This window comes from Pinus tabuliformis, chromosome 6 (genome assembly GCF_031772625.1).
Source record: "Pinus tabuliformis cultivar Carrire ecotype Pingquan chromosome 6, CPIR1, whole genome shotgun sequence".
Classification (NCBI taxonomy): domain Eukaryota; kingdom Viridiplantae; phylum Streptophyta; class Pinopsida; order Pinales; family Pinaceae; genus Pinus; species Pinus tabuliformis.
This window is the reverse complement of record NC_142292.1, coordinates 425,302,127-425,321,154: the sequence shown is the minus strand read 5'-3', so window position 1 is coordinate 425,321,154 and position 19,028 is coordinate 425,302,127. Positions and strand designations below refer to the sequence as shown.

Sequence of the window (19,028 nt, the reverse complement as noted above, 5' to 3'; positions counted from 1 at the left end):
TTGAGGACACAACACCAATCTGATACATGGGTGGATGAGAGTCAGGGAGGAAACTTCCTGGCCCTCCTTTCTCGATAGACAACCTTGGAGATAGGTTGGTGCAGGGACCTTGATTGGAAGGAGCTGCACCACCTTGGCAAGGGGCCTTGGAGAAAGGCTTCTTATGGAAAACTTGCAGACTTGGATGAAAATGACCAAATGTTGGGATGAGGTCTACTTGGTTGGATATCATGGACAACTAGAGTCATGGACATCAGGTTGGAAACATGGAGCATGGCGGTTTATGCAGGGACATTATGCAGGAGCACTTGTAGAGGTGTCACTCATGGGCATCCTATGAGTGTCGAGGCAGGGATGTTGTGCAGACGTTGAATGTAACATGGAGATGTGTGTATGAGTCGATGGAGAGATTGTGCACTCTTGTACAAAAAGACCATGGACTGCATGGACATGTTGCAGATGGGATGGAGATTCCAAGGACTTGAGCATGGGGTTTAGAGCAGATTTTTGATGAGTTCAAGATGTAGTAGAAGTCAGAGAAAGACTGATGATGACATAAGGATGTGCATTCTTATGGTTTGGATGTGATGGTTGGATTAACTACCCAACTAGTTCGAGTCATGAGGGGTACTAGTGTGCAGAGATGTGTTGGCATTGTGTTGTGAGTATCTTGACCACAGTTTACAGAATGGGACGACACATGATGGAGACAGTCGTTTTGCATATGTTGCAGGGATGTTTGTGATGTATGGACTGGTTGATATCATGGATCAGGGTATGACTGTTCGAATAGTTATCTTGGTGGCAGATGGTTACTAAGGTGGGATATTGTCGAGGACGACAATGATTTCAAGTGGGAGAGAATGCAACGCCCTGCGACTTGCGTGGACAAAGTGCGACCGAACAAGGCGAGACATATATGTGCGGGCGAAGGTGCGGTTGCATGGTTATAGGTAGGCGAGTCATAGCTCGACCTGCGGGCCGATTGTATTAAGTTGTAAACAGGGCGAGCGAAGGAGGGGGCGGTCCCACGAGCTGGGCAGGCCGACACACCTCTTGGACGAGTTTACAACGTGAAGGCAAGTCGGCCGGGCGAAGTAAGACGAGTCGGCTGGGTGGCAAAGAAACAAATCGATCAACCAACAAGTTTGAGCATTCAAGCCAAGGCAAGAAGTGCAAAGGAGTTGGGGAGCTGCAGAAGTGCGAAGGGACGAGTGTGACTGCGGTCTAGGCGCAGGTCATGCGCCCGCACGTCGAGTAGGTCGACGGTTATCGTTCAGGACGAAACGGAGGACAAGTCAGCAGAGCTGCACGCCGGGTGCGCCTGCACGACAAGTTAGGCAGTTGGGTGAACGGTGGAAATAGTAAGGTGGTTGGGTGACTTTGGTTGAACGAGCGCGCAGGGTTGCACGAAGGTAACTCGTGCGGTTGAACGGGCGACCCGGGTGGGCACGCCATGCACGGTGGGTAAGTGCGGTCAGTTAGCTTGTGCGATGGAGCAGTTGGGTGAGCACCGGGTGAAGTGTGCGGTGGGCAGCTGTGCACGAAGGTTGTGCGGACGGGCGACCGGGTGGGCGCGCCGTGCACGCCCGAACGAAGGAATGGTGACTCATGCGGTGAGGTGACCTGGGTGAGGGCGTGCTGTGCACGATGAAACGGTGGTGTGCCGATTTGACAAAACAAAGGTGTGACTCGTGCGGAGGGCGCCCAGGTGTGGCGACACGGTTACGACGAGGAGCGCTCAAGTTGAGCAAACGACACAGGTTGAAATTTGGCAAAGTGTAAACTTGGGGTTTCCAAGGTTTAACTTGTATTTTTATGAAAGTGGAAATTATATATTGATATCGGGCAGACTCATATCATGGAGTTGCCCCTCCCTTTATACTGTTGCAATTGTGTATATATGTTAATTGTTGTGGATAATGAATGTGTATGGGTGTTCATTAATATAAAAGTTAATCATAATACTTGGTAACATAAAATAAACTAAGTATCGAATGTTAAGGCGTAGTCCATGAACATAAGTGTTGGTGAAAAAAAAGTGTTTGGTGGTACCACACCTCGGTGTAAGTGATTGGAAGATTACTGCTAGTGTAGGAGCGTGACACTCTCCCTCTCCCTCTTCATTTCTCCCTCTTCATTTCTCCCTTTTCATTTAATGCCTTCGCCATTTCTTTACATGTTTGTGCAAATACTAGTTTACAAGGTCAAACTGAAGTTCGATTTTTACACAATGACATTTCCCATTTAAGGAGCTCAACGCTTTCCCAAGGTCTCATCAATGTTGGGTAGATTAACATCAACGCTTTCCCAAGTTCTCATCAACGTTGGGTAGATTAACAACATCTTTTGAAGATCCAAGATTTAAGTGGAGAGGAGGTTTATGTATGGTTTTAAGTTGTTAACAAAGATTTTGAAGATGATGGTGGAGGATATTTAAAAAAAAATGTATTAATTTTTTTTTTATAGTAAGAAAATTTATTATAATTTAACTGTTAAATCAGTGATTAAGATAATCATATATATTCATTTTTTTAATTTGTTATTAATTTTTTCATTTTTTTTTTAGACAAAGTTTGGGTGCTATATATTAATCTGAAAAAAGAGAGAAGGCAGTTTGCCATACATATAGTGCTTCCTGAGCATGCTGGATCCAAGGAATTACAAAAAGTTTCTCTTCCTTGATCCTTTTCCTAGTATTCCTGCCTCTGGGGCTTCTTAAACTACTGTAAATCCGGACAAACTGCAGACACCAAAATTTACAACTACATAACATAATTAATCTATCTCTATATGACTGATCTTCCTAGCAGTGGACGCTTCTGGATTAGGATCAGGCTCATTCTGTTTAGCGCTCGAAGAGGAAGGAGCATCTTTGAACTTCTTATCCATCATGGACTTAAGGAACATAATTGATTCTTCGGCATGGCTACATCTATTGGCCAGGCTGTTAAACTGTTCATATAAGGAGCTGACTCTGTGAAGAAAGAGATTTATCTCAGCCCTATATTTCTCATTAAGAATTCGGTATTGGTCTTCCAGTCTTGTCTCCAGACTGCGCACTTGATCCTCCAGAGCCCTCTGTTGAGCTCGCAGTTCTTCAAATTCAGCCTGTAGATCTCTACAGTGAAAACATTCTTCTGGACGCTCCATTGACGCCGAATGGGTCTTGCCTTTTCTGTTCACTACTTTACCACAGAAGCTCAAGTCTCTTTGCTTGCTGTAAGCGACTTCCCCAGCACGCGCAGGGCTGTTGTGCGCTTGTTGGTTCCCACGGACTGCCTGAAGAGAGGCGGAAGCAGTTTTGCTCTTCTGCTTGCGGGCACAGGTTTTCTCAGCGTGATGGAGAGGCATGTAGCCCGATCTATAAATAGAAACTAACCACAAGTTAGAGGAGCGGGAAGGAGCCCTGCATTTCCCGATGCTCCAGCTCATGGTCAAAAACTTATCATGAATTACACAAGTGGTCTGTCGCCAAGGACGTCTTTCACCTGCGATTCGCTTGATTCCCCTACTCTGAGTAGATCTCCCAATCTTGTTTCTGATCAAAATCTTTCTTACCATACCTGTTCTGCCAACTGAATTGATTGTTTGCCTGCTGTCATAGATTCTGCTATCCACGGTACGCTTGCTGTTGACTGGTTGAGGAATATTCATGGTAACGATTGTAAGGAGGAATTATCGTTACAGCACAAGATACCTTTGGGGCGCTCGCAAGCTCTGTTGGCGCACTTGTCAGCCTCCTTATTCAGTCCACGGAGGATATGGTAATAGGTGACTTCTGCCAATGAGGCGCTGAGGATCTGGTTCCTATAATTTATCTGCTGAAGCAGAATGTTCGGTGAGCTCAGCCTCTGCGCCATGAGTCTAATAATAATTGCTGAGTCCCCAAGCACTATTACCTTATTTATCCCTAACTTGATCAGCTGAGAGAGGCTCTGGTACAAAGCCAACCCTTCTGCCCTGTTGTTGGACAACTCCCCCAATCCCCATTCGAACTGAAGAATTCTTTCCCCGTTAGCATTGCAGATTAGACCCCCTGCGCCGGCTTGGCCCGGGTTTGATTTTGAGGCGCCATCAAAAAATAAATAGAACTTATTACAGTTTCTCAGCCAGCTTGCAAATTCAGTTTCCTTTAGCCTCAACTTCCAACCCCTGTTTGTTTCTTTCGTTTGAGTCTTTCCTTGATTTAAATCCTGTGCACTAGTTATGTTCTCTTGGGCATAGCTGATCAGGTTCCTCTCTTCCATGCTGTAGTTGTTCATCTCTATCCTACCTTTGATGTGGATTGTGACTGCCTCCAACGCTAAGTGCTTTGCCTTGTGACAGATTGCTCTGATGTTATAGCCTTTCTCCTGGAATACCCTTCTATTTCGTGCCAGCCAGATGCGCCATAGGAGGGTTAGAGGAATGGCATTCCATATCCTTTGCGTCAATTTGCTACTTTTCTCTTTCCATGGACAATTCTTTCTCCATTTATGTATTGTATCTGCAATAGTTGCCTGAGGCTCCCATGGAGCATCCCCAATTGAGGCCATCTGTCTCCAACATTCATCAGCAACCGAGCAATCTATAAACAAGTGTTGTATTGTTTCCTCTGACCTGCAGCAATTCGGACATCTTGATGGTCCCATTATGCCTCTTTTCTTTAAATTTTCTGTTGTTAGTATTTTTCCTTTCAGGAGCAGCCATATGAAAAATTTGACCTTGGGGGGTGCTTCTGCTCTCCAGACAATTTTCCATTGGTTCCATATATCCTGAGGGAAGGTGTTGTCACATAGATGCTGGTGCCCCACTTTGGCCATGTAATGTGTTCCAGTTGGGTCCCAACGGTAACCATCTTGCTTGCTTTTCTGAATCGGTGCTTTGCTGTGGAGGAGGTTCTTTAAGGCGGCGAGACTGGTTTCTAGCTCCCTAGGGAAAGCCGGGAACTTCCAACCTATCCAAGCTTGAGATTGGGTGTCCCATTGTGATATTTGATCTAGATACCATATTCCTTGTCCATTTAACCAGTTTATAGCAGGGATTGCCTCAACTTTTGATTCAATTGGATGCTGTCCTAGAATTTTGTCTGTGGAGAAATTGATGCTACTCCCCCCTCCTGGGACTTTTGAGATGTTTTGAGACATGAAGGGTATGGCTTTCTTGCATAGTTGCCAAATTTTTGAACTTTCTCTACTTGGTTTATTGGTTTCCAGAAGTTGTTGCCTTGAACTGTTCAAGTATTTTGCCTCTAACACCTTCTTCCACCAAGCTATAGGCCCTGTGATCATTCTCCATATTATTTTAGCTCCAAGAGCCAAATTCAGCAATTTTGGGGATCTTATTCCTAATCCTCCCCTTTCCTGAGACTGGATGACATTCTTCCAGCTGACAAGGTTGAATTTTCTTTTTTCCGTTTTCCCTCCTTGCCAAAGGAAGTGTCTGAGAGCTCTTTCCATTTTAAGATGGAAAACAGCAGAGGCTTGGCATAAAGAAAAACGATAACTAGGTAGAGAGGCCAAACCTGATTTGAGAAGAACAAGCCGTCCTGCTGGTTTCAGCCACATGGTGCCCCATTGCTGGATTTTTCTCTTTATTTTATCAAGGATTTCATTCCATGTGCTAGCTTTCAGCGGTCCCATACTTACTGGCATCCCAAGATAGGTGAAGTGGCTCCAGACAAGCTTGTAAGAGACTCCTAATATACTTGCAATACTATGAATGGTGTGAGTTGAAGTGTTCCAACCATATATGCAACTTTTTTGCTGATTGATCTTTCCCCCTGAGTATTCCATGAATTGGTCTAAGATCTTTTTGAAGCACCTTGCTATAGTGGTGGACGCTCCTCCAATTAGGAGGGTATCATCCGCAAATTGAGAGTGATTGATGTTCTTTGTTCCTTGCTCAAATTTGATGCCCGTGATTAGACCTATTCTCCTATTGAAATCCAGGGTTTGGCTAAGGGACTCGGCCATAAGGATAAACAAGTAAGGAGACAAGGGACAGCCTTGCCTAAGGCCTCTAGAGGATTGAAAGGCAGCACACGGTCTCCCATTTATCAGAGGAGAGATCTAGGGTTCCGATATGCAGGCTTTGATCATTGTGATGAAGGAGGAGTCAAAACCCATTTTGTGAAGAACAACAAAGAGGAAAGAATGCCTTACCCTGTCGAAGGCATTGGCAAGGTCCAGCTTTAGAACAAATCCTTTCTCCTTTCTGCTTATGCTTGAGTGGATAGCCTCTTGCACAAGAAGGATAGAGTCAGAGATGTGTCTATTGGGAAGGAAGCCTCCTTGGTTTTCTGAGATCAGGGATTGAAGATGGGGCTTGAGTCTAGTTGACAGGATTTTTGTGATTATTTTGTACGCAGAATTACATAGAGATATTGGCCGAAATCTTGAAAAGGTGGAGGGTCTATTTTCTTTGGGGATTAAGGCTAGATAGGTGGAGTTGGTAAATCCCCCCATTTTACCTTTCTTTAAAACCCAACGTATCATCTTGACGAGATCTTTTTTGATCAGCTGCCAATACTCTCTGTAAAAGCTGCTTGGAAATCCATCAGGCCCTGGAGCCTTATCTGGGTGAAGATTCCAGATCGCTTTTTGAATTTCTTCTTCATCAACTTCTTTCTTGAGTTTGCTGTTCATTTCTTGTGTGACTCCTTTGGATAGATGCTGTAACAAACTTGAGTAGTCCTCCTCACCTTTATCCTCAGTCAGGAGGTTCTTGAAGTGATTGGTGGCTGCTTCCTTTATAGATTCCTGGGTGTTGTAGCTGTACCCTTCACTATCTTTAATTGTGCTCACAGTGTTTCTAGCCTTTCGAACTATAGCCTGCTTATGAAAGTAAGAAGTATTTTTGTCTCCCTCCTGAAGCCAGAGCTGTCTTGACTTTAGCCTCCATTTTGTTTCTTCGTCCTTTATAGTTTGTCTCAGCTGAGAGTATAGTTTTTGTTCGTTCTCCTTGGCTTGCTGGGTCAGCCCAAAGGCTTCAATGTTTCGCTGCACTTCCTCCAGATCTTGCTTAATTTGTTTTTTGTTCAACTCAGGCTCTTGGTAATTATTCTTTGCCCAATTTTTTAAGGCCTGTCTTACTCTCTTTAGTTTTGTCTCCCAGATATAAGTTGGGGAGCCTTCCACATGTTGTATCCAAGTCTGCCACACCACGTCTTTTGCTGCAGGTGTACGATTCCAAATGGAACAGTATTTAAATGGGAGAGGTCCAAGCTGACATTGACTATGCAAAGTGAGCGTTATTGGATAATGATCAGAGGCGGAGACGTTGAGGATATTTGACTGACCGGTAGTGAAAGTGGACAGGTAAGCTATGCTTATTAGGAACCTGTCGAGGCGCTCCATGATATTGCCAACTCCTATTCTTCTGTTGCTCCAGGTGTATCTTCGATTCTTAGGCCTGATATCTACGAGATCTTGCTCCTGCATAATATTCTCAAGTCGATTTCTGAAAGGATCTGGGGTGAAGTGTCCCCCTCTTTTCTCGTTTGCATGCAAAACCAAGTTTAGATCCCCTGCAATAATGAGATTGTTGTCTCGCTCTTCTTCTATACTGGCTTCCAGCGCGCTCCAGCATACATCTTTCTCTCTATACTGGTTCGGAGCGTAAATATTGTAGATAACCACCGCTGCTCCATCTGTCTTACTTTCTAAGTTAACCCGGATCCAGTTCTGGTGTATTCTGGTGGAGATGCAAGTCCATTTATTACTGTCCCACATTGTTAGAATGCCGCCTGAGGCTCCTCTTGCTTCACTTGCGCATCCACTGTAACGCTTTCGCTGGTTGATGACTTTATTCATTTCTGATTGGTCTTGTTTTGTTTCTTGGATAAGAACGATTTCAGGATTTTCACTTTGGACTAAATCCTTGAGGGCTGCTATCTTGGAGGGGTGCCCTAATCCCCTGCTGTTCCAGGATAGCATTTTCATCATGATTTACTGTTTACATGGAGAGGTGCTCGCCTCTCTTTGCCTTTGTTGTTGTTTTCTTTATCCGTATGCCCAAGAATAAAGGATTCTATAGGAGTCTGAGAGCCCATTGCAATGTCTTTCTGGGCACTCTCCTCTCTGTTGTTTGGCCGATTTTCTGCCAAGCCCATGTTTCTTTGGAACATCACTGGGCGCCCCATGATCCTTTGAAGAACTTCGGGTAATCCTGGTGGAGGGGGAGTCAGGAGAGGGGTGGGAAATGAGGGAGGCAGAGGGGTGAAGAGGAGGGTCAGAGGGGGGGAAATCTGGCACAGATTCTTCCTCAGAGAGGGAAGCGAAGGGATTAGAGGATGGGGAATGGGAGGATCGGGAATCCGAGGGGGGGAGGACGGACGATGTAAGGAGGGCTGCTGGGAGGAGGAGGAAGGATGCTGAAGGGAAGAGGGTTGGAGGGGAGGATGCTGATGGGAAGGACCAGGGGCTTCAGAGTCCGAAGTCTTGAGGGGAAGGGATGATTTCTTCCTTTTAACAGTTTCCCATTGCCCATCTTGCTCTTCTGGTTCAACATTAACAATTTTAGGACATCTATTTGCAAAGTGACCATATTCGTGGCATACCTTGCATTTGAAGGGTATTTGCTCGTAATCCAGCTGCTGAATATGGCACCAGTCATCTACTTTCAGTTTGATTGCTTCCGGCAGTCCTCGACCCAGATCAACCTCAACACAGATCCGCGCACAAGCCTGCATGTTGTCTTTGGGTTCACTGCGGTCTATATATTTTCCAACCGCGTTCCCTATTGCTTTCACAGAGTCATCCCCCCAGCAGTGAAGCGGGAGATGAGGAAGTCTAACCCAGACTGGAACCGCACTTGGTATATCTAGTTCAGGGTCGAAATCCGGGGTCCATTTATTGAGATAGAGGCCCCTGGAATCCATAAAGTAAGGCCCGTTTCTGAATATGAGGTCTTTATCCTCCTTGGTTTCAAAATGAAAGGTAAAATATCCTCTACCACAGAATCGGATGGATATTTTGCCCTGGATCTTGTCCGACCAATTTCTTTCGACCCACTTTTGCACTGTCTTAGGTGAAGGCCATAATCCTGTAAATTGTCCGATTAACCCTTTCTCTGCTAAGGAAATGGCTGCCATGCGTGGAATGGTCGGAGGCAGAAGGACTTCCTGTAATACATCTAGCTTCTTCACAAACTTGGTTGCTGTTGGTCTAGGTCTTTGCGGAGGAAGAGACTTCACCAGGTTTGAGAAGGCTCGTTGCAACTCCGGATCCCCACTGGGCGGATCCGGAGGATCCATGGTTCATCTCAGTCAGTCGGCTCCAGGCAGGCTCGGACGCGGGCAGGCTCAGGCGCAGGCAGGCGCGCGCAGCAGCAGCGGTCAAAAAAATAGTTATTAATTTTTTCATTAAAGCACTTAATTTTTATCCAATATTATTGACTAAAATATTTCACCTCTATATAATAATAACATAAACTGACTTCAATTTACTGCATCCTGACTTCAATGTATTTTTATTTTATTTACCTCATACTCAGACTATGCGGCCATCAAACTACTAAACATCCCAAGTTGAATTCTATGAAGATTATAGTTACCAAATACCACCGAATCAGAGAAAAAAGTGTGGAAATTCGTATATCGAATATTTTGATAAAAGTTCGATCCGGTCCATGGTAATGTAATCTAGTGTGGATAAATGAAAATTCACGGTTTCTTATAAGGATTTGTTAATTTGCGTGTTTGGAATGGTAAATGTTGTGATTTTTAAACAAAAATAGATGCAAATGGTTAGCATGTAAAATAGAAACTAATAGTGAGTGGAGAAATTTTCTCAGTTTTCAATTTCAGTGTGGTTTTTCATGGTTTACAAAGTTGAGATAACCAGGAAAGAAAAATAATCTTGAATTGAATAAATTTTATAAAACAATTAATTTTTATATATATTCATATTAAAAATATATATGAATTTTTTAAAAATACGTTTTGAATATTTAATTTTTAAATATATATTAATTATAAAAATATTTTAAATAAACTGAAATATAGTTTTGAGTTTTAAATATTTAATTTTTAAATATATATTAATTAAGAAAAAATTTTACATCAGATTTCAGAATCATATCAAATTGGAAAGGAAATACATCTTATTAATGGAATTGGGTTGAGGGTTGTTCAATCTCTATGTTTCCCTTCAAACATGCAAACAATGGGATTTCTGTAGCCAAATAAATAAATCACTTTGATTTATAAGTTTCACATTTACACAAATTTCATGTGAATTTGTTGAAGGTTTAAGTAGAATCTGTGATAATATTGATTGTTATTTATAAGCTTTTATTGATTTGTTATTTTTTATATTTAGTGAAATGAGTTTTAGTAAGAAATTTTACAAGAATTTGTTAGAGATATGAACTGAGTGAGTGCTAATATTGATAATTATTTATTTTTTATATTTAGCGAAATGAGTTTTAGTGAAAAATTTTACATGAATTTGTTAAAGATATGAGCTCGAATGCTAATATCGATAATTATTTGAGTTTAAAATAATTCATTATTTTTAATATTCAAATTAAGTACAGTTTCACATTCACATGTAAATTTGTTGAAATTATAAAAATATGAATAGAGTTTACCAGATTAATAATAATATTAACCATTAAGCAATACAATCAGATGCATTTTAATTATGTGGCTCACACTTATCTCATCATTTAGTATGTATTCTTCATCCATAACTGCATAAACTTCAAATGCTTTTGCAACATCACAACTCGTAACCTGCCTTAAAATGTCACCCTCATATTTAATATATAAAGTATTTAACCGTTACTCCATTATATATTACATGTCTATCTATGAATTTTGTACAAAACATAACATAATGAGTCATACTAACATAATGAGTCATACTGGTAGTTTTTTATATTTATCCTTTATCAATAATTTTTATATTTATCCTTTTATTAATAATACACATTATGATTAGATTCTTATTTTTTATTTCCAAGTAATTTTAATTAATTAAAAAACATAATGAATGTATTATGATTAAAAGTATTTATGTTAATTTTTAATATTTATATCTTTTTAAATTTCACCACTTAAATTATTATTTTTAAATTAAATAATTTTAAATTAAATTTAAATTTAAATTTAAATTTAAAATAATTATAATTTAAATATATATTAACTATATAATATATTTTATAAAATTAAAAAGATATTTTATTTCACATTTATCTAAAATTAAAAAGATATTTTATTTCACATTTGTCTAATCAATGTTCAGAAATTCATCATTCATTTATCAAATTGTAATGTTAAATGTTTAATTTAGCTATACTTAAATTAAGTGGCATTTTATATATACAATATTTTCAAACAAAATATTTTTTACTTAAGAACTTATTATTATTACTATTAATTTTAATTTCCGTTTATTGTTTGGTAAATAAAAAAAGTTGAAAATTTGTAAAGCACATGCTAAATGCCGCTGACATTTGGGCATTGACCAAATAAAAAAAATCAAGCCATGACTTACTGTTATCCCATTTGGATGTTGTAGATTTAAACTAGACTCTCAAATTCACATGCTTGTGGGTCATCTTAACAAGAGCTATATAAATCAAGTTATTATCAGTTGGTTGCCATCACGGAGACATTTTTTTTACTTAGACTTAGCTGCATTATCTCTACCTAGGCAGAAATTATACTTTGCAGCCCTTGTTCAAATGTAGAAATTGGTTCATAGCTTTCAAAGTTGAATAATTAAATTAAACTGCAGGTAATGCTAGCTATGCGGCCTTGTTCTATTCCAATTGGATCTCTAATTTTTTAATTGAAATGAAGAAAGTATACAATGTTATGGATGAAATCAATATAAAAGGGATTTTAGAGAGTTTATTCATGAAATTATTATGGAACAAAGCGACTAAATAATTAAAAATGATGTGATTTAATTATTTTATGTTTTGTTTATTAAAATGTGATGATATAATTTTCAACAAGATTATGACTTTTTGTTATTTAAAATACATTTTTAATATATATATATATATATATATATATATATATATATAAATGTATTTAGAGTCTATATATATATATATATATATATATATATATATATTCAACACACATAGATTGTATAGAATTTACAACTAGAATTTGTAATTCTAACAATTGTTTACTAGATTTTGGCAAAAAGGGGTAGTAGAAGGGGGAATGATTATATATAACCTCGAAGGAAAAATTGTTGCCAAATACTCTTGTGGGATTGGTAGGAAAACCAACAATCAAGCATAAATGTGTGGACTTTTACAGGTTTTAACTTTGGCTCGTAACATTGGAATTTTGGATTAGATAATCTTGGGAGACTCTATGATTACTATTCAACACTTGAACAATAGTTACTATCATGAGGAGAATCTCCTTAAACTCCTCAAAAGAATAAATTGTGCTTCAGACCTATTTCCCTCAAAACCTTTCTACCATGTTCTTTGAAACCAAAATTCAGAGGCCGATCTTGAAGCCAATTTAGCTTGCCTCTTGTGGGACAAAAAGAAATTAATGGGCTCAAGGACTGTCATATAATCCCATATTTCTCGTATGATAATTCCTAACTTCATGCTCCTACCCTCGCACAACCCTCATATGAATACTTAAAGGACCATACATAACATTTGCATTAATATCTCAGGGGCCATACTGGTCGAATTCATGGTGCTCGTTTCGAGTTCAATCCATGCGTGGGAGGATCTATTAAATCCCCATGCTTCACCTTGCATTGTATAGAAGAGGGTGTCTCGTTTTGCTCCACCACCTTCCATAGTGATGAATCCAACAACATAGAACATTGAGCTTGCAGAGTCTTAATTGTGATATGATGGGCATTGCATGTGAGGGCAACTTCTTCGTTGATAAATTTCAGGCCTAGTTTGACCCCCCTTGCATCTTTGTCAGTGCAATAATTCCGTTGAGGATCTTTCCTCCTCGTCTCGACTAGAATTCTAGGCTCTTCCCCTCTGATTACATTGTGGTGCCTACAAATTTGTGCTCCAAGGGGTTTTCATTAGAGAAATTTTGAGGTGTAAAATGGGTTTCTTAAGGAATATTATAAAATAATAGTGGAAATAATAAAATAAGATTAGATTACATCATTAAATTTTAGAGGGAAAAAAGAAAAAATGCTTTTTTCAACTCATTTTAAATTTATCTCCCTACAATTTTGATCAGATTCCGAGCAGGAGTACTTGTTGGATGCGGAATTTAATTCCTCATCCAAGGAGTACCCATGTTGCATACTTTCGATGGACCCTGCTACATGAAAATAATAGATACATGAAAAATGTTATTGCAATCACATTTTTCACGTATTTCTCATTTTTTGTGTAGGGTCCATCGAAATTATGCTACATGGGTACTCCTTAAATGAGAAATTAAATTTTGCACTCAACGAGTGCCCCATCTCGAAATTTGAGTAAAATCGTAGGGAGATAAGTTGAAAATACAAGTTGAAAAGTTTTTGTTGTTGTTGTTTTTTTCTACTCCAAAAATGGTGAATCATCCCCCATGGTTGACATCATCATATTTAATCCTATTGGTTCTTATAAAGTTGATTTTGGTCGTACATTTTTTTTGAGCCCCATTTTCGACCTCAAAATTTCTCTAATTGTAATGAGCCCCACATGATTAGAAACATCCTCATATTTTGTGGGACAAGATCTTAGGTCCCCCACCACTGCAACTTTATTACCAACTAGATGAATTCATTCTCATGGACCCTTCCTAAAAAGAAGAATGATACTAATTAGATTGCGATACAACTTCTGCAATTTGGGATTCAACAATTAGGCATCTTCGAGTTTGTCTTCAGTGCCTGTGCTTTGTTTTTTCTTAACCCATTCTCCTTAATATGGTAATTTTCTCTACATCAAATCATCTTTTGGAACCCCTTCCATCCATATAACCTAAGTTGGGTCTCATTTTCCAGTTCTTCCCTTTTTGCAGCCAAAAATGGTATATGTGTCCATTGCATTAATCCTGAACCCTTGTGCATGACCTCCCTACACTTATTCGTCCCCTCTGGTGCTGCTTCCTCATCCCAAGACAACCTTATGCCCAATTCTATTCCGAGCATCCCTTACACTGCCATTTGCATATTCAATGTGCAATCAACCTTTACTACCTCTTGGACCCCCTTCACTGTTTTTCCAGTCATGTCTTCCGGCCTCAACAGTTCTTCCACCTCAAGTAATTATGTCTGTTATGCATGCAACAAGCATTTGTAAGCCCTATAGGTGGAGAATTTGGATCTAAAAAGGATAATTCACCAGCAAAACAATCACCTCATCTTCGTCACAAAAGAACTCCAATCTCTCAAAATCAAAATCTCTTGCCAGGATGATAAACTTAATGCCATTCAAAGACAACTTAATGATATTGAGTTAACTGACATTGCCACAACGCATTTGGATTTTGTCAGCTCTGATCCAAGCCATGTTTCTAGCAATCTACATCTATACTTGAATAGGCCAACAAATGAAGTTGTCTTCTTCCTTCTCTGATGGGATCTTTTTGCAAATTTTCTCTTCTATTGTCTCAATTTTGTTAGATATATGTATGTAGGTATAATATTATAATATTTCTCCTTAGTAGTCTTTTTTATTTGATAGATAGCTCATCGATGAAGGATTCTCTGAAATAGTTGAATGTACTAAACTCCCTAAGTGTTTGATGCATTCATGAATTGATGGGTCAAAATGGCGGCCCATTATTCATCATTTTTCATTAACTTTTATTTTATTCACTACAAATATTTGCATTCAACATCTGTTTTCAGTTAATACAAATGGTAATGTTTTCAGTTTCAACTAAGGAAGTCAATTAGTCACTAGGTCAATGGAATTCATTGCCATTCTTATCTTTGATTCTTGGAATTTAATTATGTGGTTGCTCAAACCGACCTCTTTATCTTTTTGTTAACATAGATAAATGTTGATGTTCATTATCAAAGCTATTTATTGTTAGAAAATTTTCACATCCAGAAACTTATCCTATCCTCTATAACATGTTACATTTGATATTTTTCCATTGTCCTTACTTCATCTAGTGAGGAACTCGAGGCATGGAATTTGAACTACCCAGCTATGCCAATGTCCTTTTATGTAAACAAAGATAGATAGGTAGGCCTTAGCAGTAGTGTACGAAGTTCCTAGAATATGCAATCAGGATAAGGGTTGTCCCAAAGTATACATACAACTTGAACAAAACATGATCTTCTCAAAATCATATATATTGAAAATAAATAGATAATAAGGATTGAAATGGAAAATAAAAACCATGAAAATGTAATTTTTGTAATGAAATCATTGCCCTTGCCTTGAGCCATAGTTCCTACATAAATCATAAACTAATTCTAGGGGCTTAGCAAAATCTAAAAGTGAAATGAAGTATGTTATAAATGAATATTTTTAATGAAATTTAGCAATTAATAAGAATGGGAAAACAAGAACTTCATAAAGGAATAGAAAAAAAGAAATCTTGAAATTGTTTGAAGTATTGATGGAGGATAAAAATGATAAATCAATTGGGTAAATTTTTAAAAATTTAACCCTAATATAATGTGCCTCATATCTTGATATATTGATGTGTATATATGGACACACCAATATTATTGTAGCCCTATTGTGCATTCTGATTTTTTTTCGAAATTATTATTTAATTTTATTTCATTATTGGTTTTAAAAAATTTGAGAATGATGAGGAATTGTTTGAGTTGTCATTGTTAGTACACTGATAAAACCTTAGTATAGGAGTCAACGAGTTAACATAATATACTAGTACATCTTGATATTTTAGTTGCACTAGAAATAAATCTTGGCTAAAACCTCCACTTTCTCGTTTTCACTAACAACTTCCTCTAAAAATAAAATAAGGAAAAAACCTCCACCTCCATAAAATATAGTTTTCTTTTTCCAAATTCCATTTGAATCTACAACACAATACTCATTAGTTATTTTACAATACTACCTATAAAATATAATCACTTTACTATTTGATACTATAGCAACACCATTCCTTATTAAGATTATCTTAGCAAATAAATGCATTTAATGTTCAATGTATCTAATACCACTTCATGTAAATGCTAAAGTTATCGATAAAAGCACATATATAAAGCACAACCAACAAAGAAAAATGACACTCATATCCAAATAGTCATCTCTACAAACAAAATACTAATAACAAAACTAATGTTGATTAACAATTCTCAAAGGATCTTCCAGTTTCAATTAAGGATAAAAGAATACAGAGCATACATCAGAAATCAATGTACCCACACCTTTACTCTTGCAAAGAAGTCCTTACATTCTAAACACCATATTTGTCTTGACAACTTGAAGATTATCTTAAAAGAATACCAATGTTTTTGTTTGATTTGACTTGTTCTATTTAGGTTACCTTGTTAGGTTAAATCATATCACTACTATATCTTTAATATATTATTAATATTAATAATATTGTTTACTGTTAATATTATTAATACTTAATTAAGTATATCGATAGACACGTTTATTTCAAAATTGGGATTTCATAATTTTAATTCATTTATGTAAAACATTAAATGGACCATGGAGATTTAACTTCCCAAGAATATCAAAAAAAAAAATATTCATAACCTTTTGCGCACATCAAGGGTTCATATGATTCCAGAATCAGCTGTGAGTTTCTTTTAATTAAAATAAAATAGCTAGCATTACTTGTCCCCTTTTAGCTAAGGTTCAATGAATGTAATAACTATTCCACCCTCCATGACTAACTAATAAGTTGGAAAGGTTTTCGCCCACCATGTGTTAGGGTGGATTCATAAGTTAACTAAATCTTTTTTTCTTGGTTTTTGTGTAGTTTAGGCGTTGGACAGACGTAGACAGAGCCAATGATTACCTTCTCTAGTGTTGGACAGGCGTAGATGGAGCCAATGATTACCTTCGCTATTGCGGAGTATATAAGCATCATTCTCTTGGGGATTTTCTCACATATTTTCCTATTCTCTACACACAATGCAACATTTTCAGAGAGCCTTTTGTTCAAATGCTTTAACATGTCTGACATTTACAGAAAGTTGCCTCTCAGTTCAAAAGCATGGCATCTTAGCTTTTCTCTAGAGTTTATTTTGTGGTTTATTTAAATATATGATGGCTTTTGGCTGTTAAATATAGTAATTCCTAGTTATTAGTTTTGTGTATCTTTTTGTGCTTTGAGCTTGAAGAGGAGTAGAGGTTTTTCTTGCACATACTTTCAGTTGCATTACATACATAGTATGGCATTTTCAGAGAGTCTTTCATTTGAAGGTATAACATCTGAGTATTAATGGCCATTTATTTAAGTATATATTGGTATTTGGTTGGTTTATTTTAATGTTTTAGTTTTTGTGTTTTTGAAATCGTATATTCTATCAAATAAGATTTTGATGGGTATTTGTGATTTCGATTTACTGTTACTATGTGGTTTTAGTATTGTAATGGTAATTGTTGATTTGCAGGTCTACTTTATTCTTTTTTCAAGATGCAAATCCCTATTGAGAAGCACCTTAGGCCTGAATGTGAGAACTCAAGTTTTCTCGCTCAACCAATACATTTGAACTTGTTCCATTTGTTGGTATGTTTACATGGTTTGTAAAATATGTCATTATGTTGTGTTGTTTATAGATATCTCGATCATTTTCTTTCATGTGACTATTCTTAATACTCTATTGTTTCAATATTAAAATGGTAATAGTTGACTTGTAGATCTACTTGCTAAATTTTTCATGAGGGCGTTGAAGACACTCACTAGCCTTATCTTTGGTGAGAACTTGATTTCTCAATCTCTTTTTATTAATATGGATTTTAGGTACATTTTTCTTTGTTTTGGAAAGGGCTCGATTCACTGTAGTTGATTAAATTCTTTGTTTCTTGGTTTTTGTGTAGTTTGGGTCCTATAAGCTACCTAATTCATGTTGTTTCATGTACAAAAACAACATGGCTATAGACATGCTGGAAGAAGATTGTACAACATGGAATAATGAGGAGGGTTTTCTATGCTACAAGTGCAACTCCTGCAAGCCCGAGGTCCTAGCAAACCTAAAGAACGACTGGCACAAGGTGGTTGTTGTGCTTTTAGGAATAGCCAAAGTTCTCACTCGAGTTATAGGTATTCCCGTTAGAAGGGATATGCTTACAACGACCGCAACCTCTATCCCCTTGTCCAAGGGCATATAACATTGGAAAAAAATGATTTTTGGGTTTTGTCTTTTTGACATTAAATAAGTGAATGCTTGTCAATTTATTTATTACGCCGATAGGAATGTCTATTTTCGAATAGGTCTTCCATACTTTTAATTTAATTATCAATAATAAAATAGTAAAGTTATAATAATAATAATAATAAAGTTATAATTTAGTAAATTCTTATGATTTTCTTGTGGAAAATAATAGCGAGAAAGGGTTCCTTGATTTTTGCCTTAATCAAAGGAACCACAACGAGTTTTTCCTTGAGCATGCACGAGTTCCTATGAGTTAGGAGCTAATTCTTTAGAAGTAGGACGTGTTCTTGAAATTTAGGGCGAGTTCCTAAAATTTAGGAAGTGTTCATGAAGCAGTACTTGATATGTCAAAGTGGAAGGCCAAGTTATTAGTCTTCTAGTGTGAGTTAATTGAGGAAAAAAACTTGTTGTTGAGTCTCAAGAAATAGGACGAGTTGCATGAGCAATTAATTCGTGCTAACTCAATCAATCACAAAATCATTCCTTAATTAGAAATTTGCTAAACTTAGCCATTTGAATTGCTTTAAAAGGAGGAATGAAGGCACAATTATTCATTATCTTGTGAGCACGAGTTGTGAGACAAGATAATAGAGATCACGGGTTTGTGAGCAAGTTTCACAGGTTTGTGTGTGTGAGCTTGTGAGAGAAAGAGTGTGCAAGAGAAGCTCATGCACAGGTTGGTAGAGGGAAGCAGAGATCGGCAGTCTTGCAAAGGTTTCAAGCTTAGATCAAGTAGAAAAGACAAGTGTATCTTTCAGATTGAAACAATTGTATTGTGTA

General features: G+C 37.7%; 1 long non-coding RNA gene across 1 annotated transcript in view; it reads left to right on the top strand.

Moving 5' to 3' along the window:
• The window catches only part of LOC149259119 (uncharacterized), a 205,699-nt gene extending 187,551 nt beyond the window's left edge, over positions 1–18,148 (top strand). The window contains exons 8-10 of the long non-coding RNA XR_016246770.1: positions 17,487–17,602; positions 17,734–17,790; positions 17,914–18,148. This is a non-coding gene — a long non-coding RNA (uncharacterized LOC149259119). The remainder of the gene's footprint in view (positions 1–17,486; positions 17,603–17,733; positions 17,791–17,913) is intronic.
• Positions 18,149–19,028: the final 880 nt, after the last annotated feature.